The sequence below is a fragment of the Euprymna scolopes genome, chromosome 18, assembly GCF_053919585.1.
Source record: "Euprymna scolopes isolate OS-2025 chromosome 18, ASM5391958v1, whole genome shotgun sequence".
Lineage (NCBI taxonomy): Eukaryota > Metazoa > Mollusca > Cephalopoda > Sepiida > Sepiolidae > Euprymna > Euprymna scolopes.
In genome coordinates, this window is record NC_136499.1 from 4179902 (window position 1) to 4198619 (window position 18718).

The window sequence follows — 18718 nt, forward strand, 5'->3', positions numbered from 1 at the left end:
TTGCATATCTTTCTTCTAAAGTGTTTTCACGTCCAGATTGCATTTTTGAAATTCACCAGCTGTAACAATTAGGTTTTAGTGAGGGGTATTCCAATTTCTGTTGTAGCTATCCATTTGAACCCGAAATCATAAAACTTGGTCAGTCATGTCATAAAATGTATAGCAATAACATATTAAATTTTCAAGAGTCTACAATTTTTTTAAATGCTTGTACAAAAATAGTTTTGAACTTATTGAAGGCACCTCGTAGGTATATATATATATATATATATATATATATATATATATATATATATATATATATAATAGACTACCCGTGGCCCGTTGGGTCAGTATATTATATTAGCTATGGAATTAATGTATGACTGTGGCACTTGTGATGTAAAGAAAATAGTTTTTTGTGACATAACAGAAACATTTCTATGAAAGTATATTAAAATGAAAAAAGAATATAGATAGATTTCTATGAGTCGTTATGTTTATAATTATTTATTTTTGAAAATAAAAACTTACAGCCATTGAATTATTAGTGGTTTGCCATACTTATAGGTAAATGTGCACTGAACAGATACCGGCACTTGATGCCGAGTGTGGACCCTGCACAAACATTGGTCTATTTAGCCATGAAAAACTTTTTCAGACCCCCCCCCAAAAAAAAAAAAAATTTAAGTCCAAGAAAATGCCAAATTGATAAATGGTAGTCACATTTAATTCGCATAGATAAGCAGCGACAACACCAGTGATCTGTCTAGACCAGACATACACAATTTTTATAAATTCTTGTAAAGTTAACTAAGAGCTTTTTAAAAAAGATCCTTTTTTACTGGATGTCTTCTGACACATGAATTTTGCACCGAAAAATCTTCGTGTTACGATGCTTTATAAGAGGCATCTTCTGATGACAAACACTATATTGCATCGTAGATGCAAGTATTTTTCGTTTTTCGAGGAAGTTATGAGAAGAATCAAAGTCCTTTGTCCATTCAAATAGTTGTGTAAGCACTTTTATAAATGTACAAAAATATATTTCGTAGAGAAAATGAAATAAAAATGAATTTAAAATCAAATTAGAATGAATTAAAATAAAAATAAATTTGAAATGAAATAAAATAAAAATAAATTTAAAATGAAATAAAATAAAAATAAATTTAAAATGAAATAAAATAAAAATAAATTTTAAATAAAATAAAAACAAGCACAAAATAAAAGCATGAATGAAATTTACTCAAAGAAAAAAAGTCAAAACAGAAAACATGCTCGATTATTTTGAGTTTAAAATCAATTTAGCATTTTCTTTGGCATTTTATTATTATTTTTTATGGCCTGAAATAGACCAATGTTTGCGCAGGGTCCATACTTGTCATCAAGTACCCAGATACCATAATAATTCAAAATTAATTCAAATTTTGATATATCTTTTAATTTAATCACAAAAAAAAAAAAAACAATTGGGACGTTGCAAACGTACACAGTAAAACAATACGTTTTATTGTCGCGTTGATTATGTACGCATGCGTAACCAGAAGTCATAAACCGGATGTTGGGTTACAACACTCGTTATAAGGTCATTTGATTTTTATAATTATATAGATATATATCTTAACCTTTAAAATTCCAGCTGATATTATATGACATAATCCCGGACCTTACTAATATAACAACTTTAAGACAAAATATTCATTAAGGATGATTTCAATGCTTCTTTAATAATTTGATATCTTTTTGTTGCTGTGGCAGAACTAATCTGTATTACCTACTCATAGACTATTCCACACTCAATAAATATTGGAAGACCAAGCTGTAAGGCGGAAGTCGATATCCTGTGAACCATACCTGGTCATTCATAGGTCAGACGAACTACCCATCTTTTTGTATGTTTTTTGTAATACATGTTGTTATCTTATTCCGGCATTCTGTTTTCCTTATAACTCTTTAACAGAGCTATAAAATTTGTAGAACGATTTGTATTTGACCTCAAAATATGCATCACTTTTGACTATTACTTATACATTGGAGACAAATCTCTTTCTCTGGAGCATTCTTTTGAAATCTGCAAACAACCAGAAGTCGTGGGAAACCAGTTGTGTAGAATTGTAAAAGTAATTTGAAGTGCAATCCATGTAATTTTGCCATCATTGCGATCGACTTGTAATACAGTGCATTGTCTTGGAAAAATATCATTATTTTCTGATGGAACAGTCTTAATAACACTCATCAACCTATTGCTTTGCTTGAACAGTACTTTTCCCATCAGAAAGCAATGCTTCATCGATGCACGAACTTTACATTATTTCCATTGTTTTGAAAATTTGCAACAGTAGCTTCACTTAAATAACTGTTACGTGTAAACTAGTAACTCGATTGGGCTAAAAGTTTGACACGTGTTATCTGAAAGTTGGTACTTTATAAAAATCATATCAACTTTTTAGTAGTGGCACTATCTATATGCCGATACTTATTGAGTGTTTTGTTAACTATCTTTGTTATGAGCTTGAATATGGAGCACAGCAATTACATAATTGCAATATTTTTTTTTAATTTAGTTCACTTGTTGTTTTAGGATATATCAGCCCTTTTCAGATATTGTATTCTTTTTTTTTGCTTCGATATAATATTTTTTCAATATTTTCAAATATTAATTCACTGTGTTTTTTATAACTGGTCATAATGTACATTATGTATTTACACTGAACGCACTTTTATTTCGCACTCAAAAGATATTTGATAGATACAACATTTTGAATTTGGAAGTAATGATAATTCGGGGTAACCTAACATTCGCAGAGCTCACAAAATTATGTCTTACCATCTGATGGAGTTTCATGTCATACCTAGTACACACAGTATTTATTTAACATTTGTATTAGTTATAATATATTTGAGAAATGTATCAAACCATCTCTGCTTCTGATTATGGTTCAAATAGTGGAGACTCTTCTACTTAGGTAGAGAAATTCCCAGAGTAAATAAACTTCAAAACATAACCAGTCTTTCTTTGCTGAGTCCAGTATTGCTTCCGGTTATCTTGTATTTTTATTCAAAGGAAAAATTGTCTAGGAAATAATGAATTCATAAGTGGTCCTGAGTTGCATGTTTATCCTAGTCAGGGCAGATAATTTTTACTACATTATTTTTTTTATATTGTTTTTGTAGGGAGTGTTACTGTTCTCTTACAGACAACAACTGGTATTCCCAAATTTCATAGAATATCTGACCAATAACTATTTAAGCCATGGATCCATTTATTTTCAGGAGAAAAGACGTTCTGCCTGTTTTACTCTCCTAAAAATCAAACCAAGCATACAAACATACATTATTACACGTCCTATAGTATCTATATACAGCATAATCCTAATAATATTCCGGTTCTCATTTGGTCACCAATGTTAAGTTACGTTGATCCTGGTCAGTACCAGATTGGTGATTTTAATGATAACATTTTTCAAAATTTGAGACATAGATAGTAGATGCAAAATGGAGTTTAATGAGGTACGTCTGATTCGTTTTTGAGGTGAAAAAAGATAGCAGAACACTATGAAAATAACTGTATTCATTAAAGTTACTCCATAGTCCTTATTATACAGTTACATTTGGTAACATCCTCATCTCCAAACCCGGACAATGCCATGTAACCTTGCTCGTATTTTATATGACAAGCTTCTAAATATGTACGATTTTCATTTACAGTTGAGTTTTGGCCAAAAGGAAATCAATTCTCACAACCTCTGATTTTAATATAGTTTTTTTTTTTTTCAGTCGTATTCTTGGAGCGAAATATTTTCAATTTGTCTCTTGACTAGCTTATTAGAGAAGACAAATTGTCTATCCACAAATAAATTCACCTCACAGCTTTTTCAATAGAATCACCTTTAACGCAGCTTACACGTTCATTGCTGCTTTATACAAGACGTTTAAAACGACCGATAATAATCAGTTTTAATTGATTTTACTAAATTATTTTGCAAACAACATATTATCTATTATCACTATTTCCTTTTTACGTTTATTTATTTTTTTACTTGGGAGTCACCACTTATCAAGGAACAAAGGCTACTCGAGGATAAGGGTTAATGAATGTAAGGTGGTAGTGTAGTAATCGTTAAAGGTGTAAATTTAGTAGAATTTGATTATTTATGGGGACGACTTAACAAGAACTTGTTTACATTGGAATTAAAGTAGGACAGCTGAACAGTGTTCCACAGGTGGGCAGTTCTGGGAAAGAAGCTTTGTTCATGGAATCTGTGTGTAGATTTGGGCACAGATAGAGTGGAGGAAATCCTATATTTGGTAAGCTATAAAGCCATGAGGTTTTAGGATGACGTTCCAGGGATTTAAGCCAGGAAATGTAGTCCGACAAAAGTTTTTGGACTTTGCATTTGAAGTATTGCATCTTCTTGAGTATTTGCTGTAGGGTGGTCTTTTTGTAGATACTGTCATCATTTAGTAAGAGCTTGACATTTCGTTTGTATTCATCTGATGACGACATTACATTTTTATTAGCATGAATGATGTGGATGTTTTTGTTATGGGCAAGCTCTTTGATAGCTTCGGAGATAAGGTGGTATCACTTGGTAGGCTGAGTGATGTTGCTATAAATCCCTAGATGTAGTCGTTTTCAAATTCGGACTTGTTATGTCTGTAATTTTTTGTGATAGTATAAACTATGTCAGCAGCGGGTGCTAGGGGTGCCTAAGGACCTGACCATCTCATGTTTTAAAAGTGCCCTTTCCAGAGGAATATATTATAGGTCTGTGCTCTACCATTACTATATTTTTGCCGTTTTTGTCATTTGAGCACCTGCTCTAAAAAATTTTCGGCACGTCAATGAACTATGTCACCATTGTGAAAGCCAGTGGTGAATTCAAAGCCTAGATTATGGCTGTGTGTGGATGAGTATATTATGATCCGGTATAACGTATTAAATATTTGGTAAAATTCAGTTGTAATTGGCACTCTTCTGGAGGTTGAAAGTTCAGTCCTCATGCCGGCGGTACTCAGAATACTATTGTGAATTACTTAGAACTTCTACTAAGTCATGACTGACGGAATAAGAGTATGCTACCCCAATGGATTAAATAAAGGGTTTGATTCGAAATTCTGTACAGATTTACGAGTTTGACAGAAAGATTCCTAAGTTCTACAAGATACATCTGGAGAAAGTTGGTGATTAGATCGGCCGAAACGTTGTGAAAATAACTCTCAAGATGAGAACAGTAGTCTGAATAATTCAAATAATACGAATCGATGAGTGTATGTAAAAAGCTAATCACCCAAGATCTCATCTTTAACTCATCCAAACACACAGTGCTTTGTTTGGAGTTAAACAAAGGTAAAAAATTAAAATTAAAAATAAGAAATGCACATATATATAAACATTAACCAAAAAAATATTCCATGGAAAATTTTGAAAGTTACTTGCACTTATACATGTCTAGCGATTTTTTTTAATGTCTCATAAAGTGCTGAGAAACTATTTGGAAATATTTTCTTTTTAATGTTTTTGGTTCCTTTGTAGATATATATAAAAAAAAAAAAGGATAAAAAATGAAAAAAAAAAAAAGAAAAAGAAACTGGGAGAGTAAATTTAACATTTTCCGGATCACTGATTTATGATGTTATGTTGACTAGCTTTCTTTTGACATGTGGAAAAGGGTCATCTATAGAAATGGGGAACAAAAAAGCCGCCAAGAAGATCTATGCGCTCTCTCTCTCTCTCTCTCTCTCTCTCTCTCTCTCTCTCTCTCTCTCTCTCTCTCTCTCTCTCTCTCTTTTTCTCTATCTATCTATCCATCTATCTCTTTATTCTAATAAACTAAAAGTATAAACCTCTTACATTGGTGGGATCCTTTTATTCTGATGCAAATAATTAAATTCCTTTGTACAGAAATAGCTTACCTACTCGTTTTAGTTTGAGTCATTTCAACAGGTTTGCAAATAGCATATGTCGACACTGGTGTACGCTTGTTCATTATTGTCGTTATGTCACCCCAACTATTGGACATAATATAACCTATCAAATCAACTAATTTCTAAACATTTGAAGAATAAGCCCACCTGAGGTCGTTTGTTCAAATTACCAACGTCTCTTTATTCAGTTGATCCGCAGTTTACCACAAATTGACTGTGAGTAAATGTTTTATGTGTTTTACTCTATTCTTTATGTCATTCTAATAACTTTCCCATCTTTGAAATACTGACAAAGAAATGTTAATCATCATCTTTTATACAAGTGTGTACTTTTTTGTTTTATATCACAAGATCATCATTTTGTGAATATTTGCATAGTATGATTCGAAATACTAGTGAGATATTGTAGAAATTCCACGGTGTTTTCTACATTGATCTTTTTTCTTTTCTTTTTTTTTTACAAAAAGTCACCACTCGAGGATAAGGATTAAAGAGTATACAGTAGTCAATGGGACAATATCATAGGAATCGTTAGTATTAGAAATTTTGTAAACTTAATTACTTAAGGGGAATGGCTCAAGAACTTGTTTATGCTGGACTTGAAAACGAATATATTATAGTCAGCTGGAAAGCAGGAAAACGGAACAGAGTTCCACAAGGGTGCAGTTCTAAGAAAGAAGCTTTGTTCAGGGAATCTACGTTTAGGTTTAGGCACAGATAAAGAGTGAGGGAAATTATTGATAGTGTTTCAGCTTTACAAGTGTTTCTTGTGAATGTTTGGTGAGGGAGGGCCATAGATTGGAGCTCAGACGAGCACTTGCCATGAAAATAACGATAAAGCAGATATAGGCTCGCAACATCTCTTCTGTGAGAAAGAAGTTGCAGGGAAGAGAAAAGGGCATCCCCTACTAGGCTACGAAGTCTATTTTGAATTCTGTCAAGGCAGGATAAGGTATTTCTAGCAGCTCCTGCCCAAATGTAGCAACAATACTCCATCCTTGGACGTACCTGGCTCTTGTATAGGTAGAGAATTGCACCAGCAGGTAGATATCTGCTGGAGCGATAGAAGGATCCCACCATTTTACCAGCGACCTGTATATATTATGGTAAATAATATTATTCCTTTAAAATAATAAATGTCTGTCAGAGTCAGTATTATGAAAAAAGACTCTTTCGTCTTTGGTAAAAAGAATTTTTATTGTCAGTTAAATATTATTTAAATAAGACAAACATGTCTTTTTTATATTTATTTATTTAAAATTGAAGCAATTAAATTCTTTGTAAAACAATTGCCTGTCTAGAAATAATTACCAGTTAAATATTTTTCAAATCACTAAAACGTATATCACTTTTTAAACTGTGTGTATTCAAAGTTATATTGCTTTAATGGACAATACAGGATTGGATTTTAGAACAATTCATTTTAAAATGGGTCGAACCTTAGCGACACCAGATTAGTCACAAGCCTTAGGGCATTATTATCATTATATAGATTACTAGATGTATTTATTCGGCGTTGCCCTGTATTAAACATAAAGTTAAATTCCTTTTAAAAAATGAAGTAAAAAAAAAACGGAAAGAAACTGAGAGATGTGTATGCGAGTATTGTATTTTTCTAAACAGTTCATTTCTTGTAAGTAAAAAAGAAAACTACTCGAGCTGAGATCGAAACCAAAACCCAAAGACAGTGAATCAAGTAAAATAACCATTAACCCAGCTTGCCGTGTTCTTTAAAAAGTGTTTTCAAGCCTCGCACAGCAGTCGACAAACATATAAACACCTACCACAGTACCAGTCTTTTCAATTTTGACCCCTTAGCAGCCCCCTTTTTCGGATGAAAACCAATTGAGAAGTTTTCCACATGTCTGAATACCCTATATACCAAATTTCAAGTATGTAGATGAAAAATTCGTTTGGTATATAGGTTGAGAAGTGTCCTCACACACACACACGCGCACACTTTCTCGCTTTTATATATATATAGAATGATTACAAATTTTTACTTAAATATTCCAATTATCACATCTTCTTTAATGACTAATATAACTTACGTTTCAATCAATGAAATTTTTAGAGCATAGTGTATGCTAAGTGGAGTGTACCAAATTTATGAATGAAGAAAAAATTTGCTTTATAAAAACAAAAACAAAAAAGCGATAAACCACTTTAGATGTGTTAAAGAATATGAATAAATAACAAAGAACTTGTAACAGTTCATGTACCATTCGAAATGAAAAATTAATTTATTTTAGTATTTGTTTCTGTTGTGTTTTTCTCATAAATATCTTTCAGTTGTGGATGACATCAGATAGAGATGGGAAAAGTTGACAAAAAAATAACAAAAACTCACCTTAATAAAAACGTATCTCTAAATCAAGCAGTTTTTAATATATTAAGATTAAATTAAAAATTTTCCACCAAGAAAAAATAAACACTGGCAAAATGTATTAATAATTATAAAAAAATTAAATGAAAAATATATTTTTTTAAATTTATGTTTATTGTGATAAGATTTTGTGAGGTTTTCAATTTTTGTAGAGAGCCTGTGTTTGGTGAGTCTGTCTCTTACAAATAAGACAAAAGGTCAGATTGAGAATATATTAAAACTAGTGTTAGGTTATATTGGACAGAAGATAGGAAGACACTCCCATCCCAGTTGTAGGGCAGTGTCTTGTCAATCTCGTCTACCAGCAAATATGTCTTTAAAAAAACACACACAGAAGACAACGCCTATCTTAGATTGTCAAAATTTAATCCTCAAAATTTAATTTCATTAAAACAATTAAAAACTTTGTTTCCCTTAATAAATAAACACACATGCACACACAAACATCCACCGACACGCACAGACACACAGACACACATATATATATATATATATATATATATATATATATATATATATATATATATATATATATATATATATATATATACTAGCAGGGGTGCCCGGCGTTGCCCGGGTGTTTAGAAGTGTGTGTTGAGCAAAAAAAAAAAAAAAAAAGTGGTAGTAGGAAGGCAGGCTCGAACCCATACCGTGAAGGAGGAAAAGAACGGAAAAAAACGTGACGTCTTTGCTGTTACAACTACTGCCAAACCAGAAGTGACGTAGGTTTAAATTAAGACTAGACAATCGAAAAGAGGGGATGACTTTCAAAGATATTGGCGAAAAAAGCGACCCCTCCCTGTAGAAAAGTACTCAATTGAGGGTGAAGAAATTAATGTTTTTAGCCAAGTTTTTGGTATTTGTCTTCTGAAGGGTCGAGCTTCAAAACGATACTTGTTAAAATCCGTCGCCTCTGTCGAAAGTTTTAGGCAGACATGCAAACATACATACATACATTTATATATTGGTAGCTCAAATTTTCGACCCAAACCGAAAATCTCTGAATACCCTTTATGTAAAATTTTAAATGTTTAGAACAGAAATTGTCTGAGTAATTTGGTAGAGACCACTGAGGTCCAATTTTTTAAACTTTGACCCCTATTATGACCCCTTAACATTTATTGTTTTGGGCTCAAATCAAGTTATTAAGTTAGATCCATGTCCAAGGAATCTATATCTAAAATTTCAAATGTTTAGACCCAAATTTGGTGAAAGAGTTTGGTAGAGTTCTCAAAGATCAAATCGTTGAACTTTGACCACTTAACAGACAAATTTCTGGCCGAAAACAGATTACAAAGATTTTCCCAAATCTCACTACCCTGTATAACAAATTTCGAGTCTGTAGACTGAAAATTGACAGAGTTATTGTGTAGGAAAATGTACACAGACAGACACACACACACACACATTCACTTTTATATATATATATATATATATATACTAGCAGACCACTTTGCGTTGGCCCGACCTAAAATATGCTTAAATATAATATATTAATTTATACAAATTTCGTATTTATTATTATAGAACAAATTATTTATTGCTTATCATATTGTTTCCAATATATACAGTAGTGATTTCAAAAGTTAAAAAGAAAAAAATGACTTGTGCCATCAGCTGGAATCAAGATCAAAACATTCAGCGCTCCAGCTTTTGTTAGTGTCATCTCAGCTATTGCCAAATTGACAAAAAATGGCTAATATTTTAGTAGCTTCAAGCAAAAAATATATATGTAGACATGCTCAAAAGTTAATAGATTTATTCCTGCCAAGGTTAGCTGTTGTTTTTGCAATTTTAATCCCATAACAGCTATTTTTACGGACTAAAAATCAATTTAAAAGTATTCCTGAGGTCAAATTACACTATATATCCAGTTTCAAGTCTGTAGACTAAATATTCAGAGAGGGGTTTGGTAGAGAAACTTCGCACACACACACACACGGTCATTTTATATATATATATATATATATATATATATATATATATATATTAGATAGATAGATACATACATACATACATAGATATTAGAAGTTTTTCAGAATGTAGGATGATATAATCATTTCCATAGTTGCTGTGACGTTGTTTGGCTATATATATATATATATATATATATATGTATATATATATATAAACATGTCAGTGTGCCAGAACATTTTCATCCTGAATTCTACGCAACTATGCACAACATAAAAACTATACATAAAAAAATTAAGCATAATTGTTCAATGAAACCAATCATCTAAAAATAAACCATAAAAATAAATAATTAATGCATACTCGCTTTTCAAAGGAATATGCAAATTAGTTTATCTTCATATAGTCGCTCGCATATCCATGAGTGAGTATATTAAGAAGTTCGCTTTAATAATTTTCAAAGCAAAAAAGTATGCTTTTGATATCAATGTCAGAGCAAGAAAAAAAGATCTCCCTTAAAACCTCAGCATAGTATTCTTTATTAATTTATTTTTAATGTAGACTATTATTCTCATCCTTCTTAGTTGCTGTTTCACAACGTTTCGGCCAACTATTCCTTTGGCCTTCGCCAGGTGGTAACCGCGATGGGATAAAAACTCCGAATCTCCTAACTGCATTCTCAGCAATTACTGCCATCCATAGTTGTTGTCTGCTCACCACGTTTTTGACCAAGTAAGCCTCTGGCTAGCTTTAGGTAGGATTGAAACTGCTATCTTTAGACTATTGTCACCTGGAATTCTCGTCGTGAAACAACAACTAAGAAAGATGAGAATAATAGTCTACATTAGAAATAAATTAATAAATAATACTCATCTCAATAATGAATTCTAATTAAATAGTATATATACCATTCGGTACGGACCCGACCATGGAAGATCAAGTAATAAAAATAAATGTGGATTTATAAGACCAAAAAATTCAACCTTGATCGCCCTTCGGGGCCCATGGTGCAGTGGATAGGAATGTTGAATCTTTATGGTTCCAGGTGAGAATTGTCTGAAAATAGCAGCCAGATGGATGGCAGTAATTTCTGAGAATGCAGTTAGGAGATTCAGAGTTCCTATCTCTGACAAAGGCCAGAGGAATAGTTGGCCGAAACATTGTGAAACAGCAACTAAGAAAGATGAGAATAATAATCCGCATTAAAAATAAATTAATAAATAATACTCATCTCATTAATGAATTCCAATTAAATGATATATATAGTATTTCTTGTCCAGTGGGAACCCGGTGCATGTAGATCACGCCCATGCTGTCAAAAAAAAAAAAAAGGAATCATCATAAGTTTCTGGATGAATTTTTTTTTTTTTTTTAATTACATTTTCACTCACCCCAAACAAGGCACTGTGCCACTTTGATGTAGGGTGCTACTATCAGGGACATAAGTTGCAGAGATACTACGTAGAGCAGCAAGATGTCTGTTCACATTACACTTGAACTTCTGTATGTCAGTATAGTTGGGAAAGCAGGAACCCAGAAGGGAATTCCAAAGTCTAGCAGTTCTGAAGAAGAAACTATTAGAATAGAAGGCTTTCTTACATCTAGGGATCTTTGCTGTGTAGGGGTGGGACTTTGATGCTTGTTGGGTTTGTCAGAGGTATTTACGTCTAAGGGATACAAGGGCTGGTAGTTCGTCAGAGTATCCACCATTAAAATATTTGTAAAACAAGCAGAGGGTGGCAACATTTCGTGGATAGGGCAGAGGTTGAAGCTTAAATGACAGTTCAGGACCTATCAAGTTGGCGACTCTCTTTTGAACCCTGTGCAGGAGTGAGATACTAATAGCAGAAGCACTAGCCCAAATGTGACAACAATACTCCATGCATGGGCGAATGGTGGCCCTGTAGAAGTACAGGATACTTTTAGACATAAGTAACCTTCTTTGCAGCAGCTTTGGCAATGCTCTCGATCTATCTGTTCCAATTTATGTTCCCTGTGAACATTAAGCTGAGGAGTTTGAACAAAGTACTTTTAGATAATGTATCTTTAGCCATAGTTATTGGTGGCTGAGAAGGTTTCTTGTAATTATTGAAGGAAACGAACTTAGTCTTGGCAGCATTGAACGTTACTATCCATTTTTGACCCCATTTCACTACAGACTGGAGATCATTCTCTAGGTTTCCTGTCATTGTCTTGGATATGTGTTCATTTGTTTTCCCCTCATGCCTGTTCGTCAGCAAATATACCTAGCTCAGAGACTATTGCATCAGGGAGGTCATTTATGAATATCAGGAATAATAAAGGTCCAAGGATCGACCCTTGAGGTACAACTGCATTTATATCATATTGTTTAGACATATGACCATCGAGGACAACCTTGATTCTTCTCTTATTTAAGAAGGATTAATTATGTTAAGTATTCGTCCAATAATACCATAGGATCTGATTTTCATGAGAAGACCATCGTGCAATACCCTGTCAAAAGTCTTAGATATATTTAGGGTTACTGCTCCGCCTCCCAGTGCATGGTATATACGTTCAGAGATTACAGTTAGAATATCTGCAGGAGAACGGACTTGCTTAAATCTGTCTGACCTTCTTGGGTCTATGAGAGGCAGTATGATTCCACTGGGAACTCTGTTTCTTGATCTCTGGGTCAAAGTAGTAGATCCAGCTTTCATCATGTCCTTTTCTTTTTTTTCCCCCAAGATATTCTGGGCAAAAGCATTTTTTTATATAAACATTCTGATATGTTTTTTTTTTTTTTTTTTTTTTTTTTTTGGTTATTTCGTTCACTCTTAAATATCTCAAATACTTAATTCCAATAAACGCATGCTGAGCTGTTTGTGTCCCATCAAAATTCAAATACTCACATCTATATCTCTCAAATAAAGAAGTCCAGTATAATATTTAAATGCAGGCCCCTTAGTGTGAACTAAAACCTTTATGGATTTTATAATTATGATTAAGTATTTATTCATTTTACTAGCAGAGAGGCGCCTGACGTTGCCAGTCGTAAAATATGTTTAAATATATTTTAATTCATGCAGATTTCGTATGTATTATAACAGCACCAAATCTCCATTAAATATTATATTGTACCTAATATATAGTACTGATTTCAAAAGTTAAAAAAAATTGACTTGGGTGCCATCAGCTAAAATCGAAACCAAAACTTTTAGCATGCCAACTGCGTTATCTACCGACTGAGCTAACCCGACAGGTTGATAAGAAAGACTTCAAATTAAACGACGTCTTACTATGAGTATGATGACTATGATTGAATTTACGCATGCGTAAAATTAAAAAAAAACATGTCGACAAATTGAAATGAACATTTTGCATGTAAACTTGTTGACATTTCTGCATGCGTTATTCATCCATCCAAACAGATTTTATTCGTTATAAACCATCCTTCGTATATGATTACTATTCCCTGTCAGTTTTAGTTTTATTTGACCAATAGTTTAAGAGTTTATCGCGTAAACACACACATACATACATTTATTGTTTTATTCATATGGATCAGATTTTCCAGCCTTTATCATGAATCCAAAAAATACGTTTGCATTTATTAAAGTGTTTTGTAGCTCAAAAAAAAAAAAATGTTAACATTGACTATTGTTTTCTATTTTTTTTTTTTTTGCACCAAATTTGGATTATGGCAACAGTTTCCCTTTTCTTTCTTTTTACAATCAGTTATAACAATCCTTTTTTTCAATTTTAAGTGTTATGTATTTTTTAGATAAGGATTGATAATTTGAATTATATGAATTATTCAGACTATCGTTCTCATCTTGGATGTTATTTTCACAATGTTTCGGTCGATGTAACCGCTGACCTTATTCAGAAATGTCTCCCAAATTGTGGAATCTTTTTGTCGAACTCGGGAATCTGTACGAAATTTCCAACAGAACCGTTATTTAATCCTTGGTGTTAACTTACTCTAATTCTATCAGCCATGGCTGGGTAGAAGTACTTTCGTCTACACTGTGGATTAATCTTCAATCTCCAGAAAACTGGAACTTAAGATTGATTATTACTTAGTACTTTTTATCTATTGTGCTATAGATGTTTTGTTCAAGATTCTGTATAGTACAACAACAGAAAGATCTGCTAGTTCAACAAGATCGCCCCCCCCCCCAACTCGAACAATGTGGAAGATTACATTATAACTGAAACGTTGTAAGATTAACATTTAGGATCATTTTATCTTTCTCTTCTGTTCCTTAAACCATAAATTTTATGAGCCAAATCCTGCATAGTAAGCAGGTGTTGAATATAACACAGGTGACAGTAATATAACTGCTTATCTGTGGAACACAATACCACGGAACTGTTTCCCAGTTAACTATAACATTATTTTCAAATCCAGTATGTACAGGTTCTTGAAGAGCAGTCCTCTAAAATAAAATAACATCAAATTTCCATTACAGTACCATTAACTTTTATCCTTGAGTGGCTTCCTTGCCTTGATGATCGGTGACTATATGGTAAAGAAAAAAGATATGTACTATTAAATTTAAATGCGATATAATTTTCCAATTGCAATGGGCTAATAGGCATGAGTGATAGGAGATTACATTGAGGGCTTAGCGTCAGCCCTTATGAGAACTAGATGTTTGGTTTGATCATGTGATATAAGAAAGAACTGACGTTAGATTTCAGCTGTAGAAAAGGCTTTAATGAGAATTCAAATAATCCTGGCACGTAGGGTCGTTTAGACCCTCATGGTTCCATTTGAGTATTTTATAAAAGGAATTTCCTGTTAAAGAAATGAGTACGAGCTCCAATCTATGGTCCCCCCTCACAAAGCTTTCACGAGAAACACTATCAATAATTTCCCCCACTCTTTATCCGTGCCTAAACCTAAGCGTAGATTCCATGAAAAAAGCTTCTTTCTTAGAACTGTTCAACTGTTTGCCTGCTTTCCAACTGATTACTATATAGTCGTCTTCAAGTTCAATGTAAACAAGTTCTTGATGAGCCGTTCTGCTTAAGTAATTCAATTTATCAAATTTGCACAACTAACGATTCCTATGATATTGTCCCATTGACTAGTGTACACTCTTTAATCCTTATCCTCGAATGGCATCTGGTTACTCCTATGTAAAAAAATCTTTTAGTTAAATAAACGTCGTCGCTTTTAATAAATGTACTGGACTATTCGAGAAAAGGATGATTAAGAGAATATCATCAACTCCAGCCAAACATGGCGGATAGAATACCCTCTCTCTCTCTCTCTCTCTCTCTCTCTCTCTCTCTCTCTCTCTCTCTCTCTCTCTCTCATATATATAACTCGTGCGTATATGTAATTTCTAAATAAATGTTTTTACTGTCCACCTACTTTTGTCTTTCTCTTTCTCTCTCTCTCTCTCTCTATATATATATATAGAATAAACTACGTGGACAGTAAAAACATTTATTTAGAAATCACGTATACGCACGACGCACGAGTATATGTAATAAGACAATTATACTAATGAAAATTAAATGTTATTTATCAACGCAAGTGTTCAAACGGTTTTCCTTCTCGATTTACACAGTTTTGAAGCCTGCTTCTTACGGTTTGACAAACATTTTCTACTTTTGGCTCACCCTGTATACATATGAGATAGAAGTTCATGATAGAATTTCACTTAGAAAATCACCCTGTACTAACATGACTAACATGCAAACCACATCTGATGTTGAAAAGTCACGCTAATAGATGAAGAAGAGAAAGAAATAAACGTTTCCGTATATTAGTTCGTTATAGAAATCGATATGTCAGCAGTTAGAAGATCCCCTAATATAAAACAATATTTTACATTGAAGCTAATGTCATCATTAAAATTAATAAAGCTCATTTGTGAATACTTTTATTTTACTATATATGTGTGTGTGTGTGTGTGTGTGTGTGTGTGTGTGTGTGTGTGTGTGTAAATATGTTTTTTCAATTATATTTCACCTTTAATTTATACCATCCTTTAATTTATGAAGCTCGATCTTATTACAGAGCATATAACAAATAAATGACAAAAGTCTATATTCCAAATTTCAAGATAGCGTAATAAAATTAAAAAAAAAGGTAATTGCAACTTCTTGCGTTTATTTTCTTTTAAAATTGATAAGTATTTTTTCTTTTGATGAGTTAAGGGCGAAATTAATTCATTGATTAATATAATAATTAAATGAATGATTTTACACTATGAAACGGGTGGTGTAAAAAAATCGTGCATGTCAATTTACTAAAAAGGAATAAACGGTAAGATGCTCAACCCCTTGAAATTTGGAATATAGACTGCAACGTAACCGTTATGTTTGAAATTGACAAACAAATAAAAACAAATGAATAAAATATCCGAATCGGCATTTTTTTTTCTTTCTCAACAAAAGTTTGCTTATTACAGTTATAATTGTTTCAACACAACTTAAAAGTCTCTCACCATCGTACATCTCGCCCGATGTACACTTTTCCCCTTCGACCTGACGCCGATTAGTCGCCTCCACTTTACACGTCCACTCTCCTTGACGTTCACTTTCCTTCCATCTAAGCATTGCCGTGTTGCATTTCTTCTCCTGTTTTTTTCCTTCCTCTTCTCTCGAACGCTTCCTAATTTGCATATGCCCGTTTTTCTGCTACAGCTCATCTCTTCACATGCTGACTATCCTTCGCTCCTGCTGATATTTTCCACGCGCTCACATGCACTGTTACAAGACTTTTGTCATTTATTTTATATATATATATATATATATATATATATATATATATATATATATATATACTAGCAGGCCGCCCGATACGCATAACTATTATGTTTTAATTCTTGCAAAATTCTTATTTATTATAATCAGAAATACCGTAAGTGTTAAACGTAACGTTAAATTCTCTTTAAAAAATGAAGAAAAGAAAACGGAACGAAATTAAAACGTGCATGCAAGTATTATGCTTTTCTAAAGAGTTCATTTCTTGTAAGTAAAAATAGAACTGGAACTGAGATCGAAACCAAAACCCAAAGACAGTGACTCAAGTACGATAACCATTATGCCAGCTTGACATGATCTTAAAAAGTGTTTACAAAAAACTTATACTTAGCATTTTATATATATTATTTTTTAAATATTGATCTATAAACATTTTTTTTTACTTTACAGGTATTTTTGGTAATTTCTTCAGTTTAAGACAAAGTGAAACCAAAAACGTGGATAATCATTACAACATGACTTCTTCCAACACCAGCTACTGAATTATATATTATTCATAACTTGATCAAAGGTAAGTTTGTTTGTTTTTTTTTAAATTTAATATATACTAGACAAATTTTCATCTTGAATGATTTGTTGTATTGCTTTGGCACTAAAAATATTTGGTTTCACATTTATTTTAAAGACGAACTGTAAATAAAAAATATTCTAAAAGGTAATTGAAATAAAACTTAACTTTTATTTTTGAAATGGTTAAACTAAAACAAGATATTTTAGATATTTGAATTAAAACTATTTCATACATTTTATTTTTAATATTTGAATCTTTTTTTAGATAAGTAATTTGTGTATTTATTTTCTTTATTTGCGGACTGTTATCCTTACCTTCGTAGTTGTTGTTGGTGCACTGGTGGCGCAGTGGATAGAGGCGTTGAATCTCTATGGTTCCAGGTAAGCATTGACTGAAGATAACGGTTTCAATCCTACCCAAAGCGGGCCAGAGAATTAGTTTGCCAAAAACGTGGTAAGACAACAGCAACTAACTATGTAAGGCAGTAATTACTGGGGATACAGCATTCCTATTCCGTTGCGGTTAATCAACTGAAGAAGGCTAGAGGATGAGTTGGCCGAAACGTGGTGAAACAACAACTACGAAGATGAGGATAACAGTCAGCAAATAAATAAAATAAAGCTATTTTTTCTTTTTCATAAAACTAACTTCTTAAATACAATATATAAAAGCTTAAATGCTAGGATAATCACATAGATGTTATTTCTGCCATAATATATTTATAAACCTGCATAAGTAACGGGAAGTTTCCTATTCAAAACACATAGTTTTCTACTGCAAACTGTATTCTCAGTGTAATCCCTGCTTCTTTAAGTGTTTCTATTTTTTTTTAACATCGTACACTTATTACATGATTTCCCAGTTTGAGTTGATCAAACACAAGTTCACATCTTGTTGGATACGTGCTGCAATTTGTTGTGATGTTTTGTTTCTTTTGCTGTTGTTGATTCTTGACACTGTCTGTTTGTAACGACAGGGATTTACGTTGCAAGTGAAGCAGTCGCATTTGCGAGTAATTTTCAAAATGGCGACTAAAAATAATAAAACGTTTATCTTTTTTCTTTTTTTTTTTTCACAGATAATCTTCCAAAGCGCATTACTGAGCGAAAAATGTCTTTTCAACGTTTATCTTTTTTATATAAATATAAAACAAGCTAAGTTAAATTATTTAAACAATAAAAGTTTATTAGAATGATGTACTCTAACAAATGCTTTTCACAAAAACACCTGAAGAAATTCGAATCTTTATACCT

At 32.5% G+C, this 18718-nt stretch overlaps 1 protein-coding gene across 6 annotated transcripts in view; it reads left to right on the forward strand.

The window, feature by feature from the left end:
• LOC145297486 (high-affinity choline transporter 1-like) overlaps window positions 1–18718 on the forward strand; it is a 279088-nt gene that overhangs the window by 83585 nt on the left and 176785 nt on the right. For 4 of the 6 annotated variants that reach the window (XM_080143361.1, XM_080143360.1, XM_080143363.1 and 1 more), the window contains exon 2: window positions 17345–17465. The gene's annotated coding sequence lies outside the window, so the exon portion shown is untranslated. Of the gene's footprint in view, window positions 1–15605; window positions 15775–17344; window positions 17466–18718 lie in introns of those variants that run through there. The other 2 variants (XM_080143366.1, XM_080143364.1) reach the window with 2 other exon arrangements.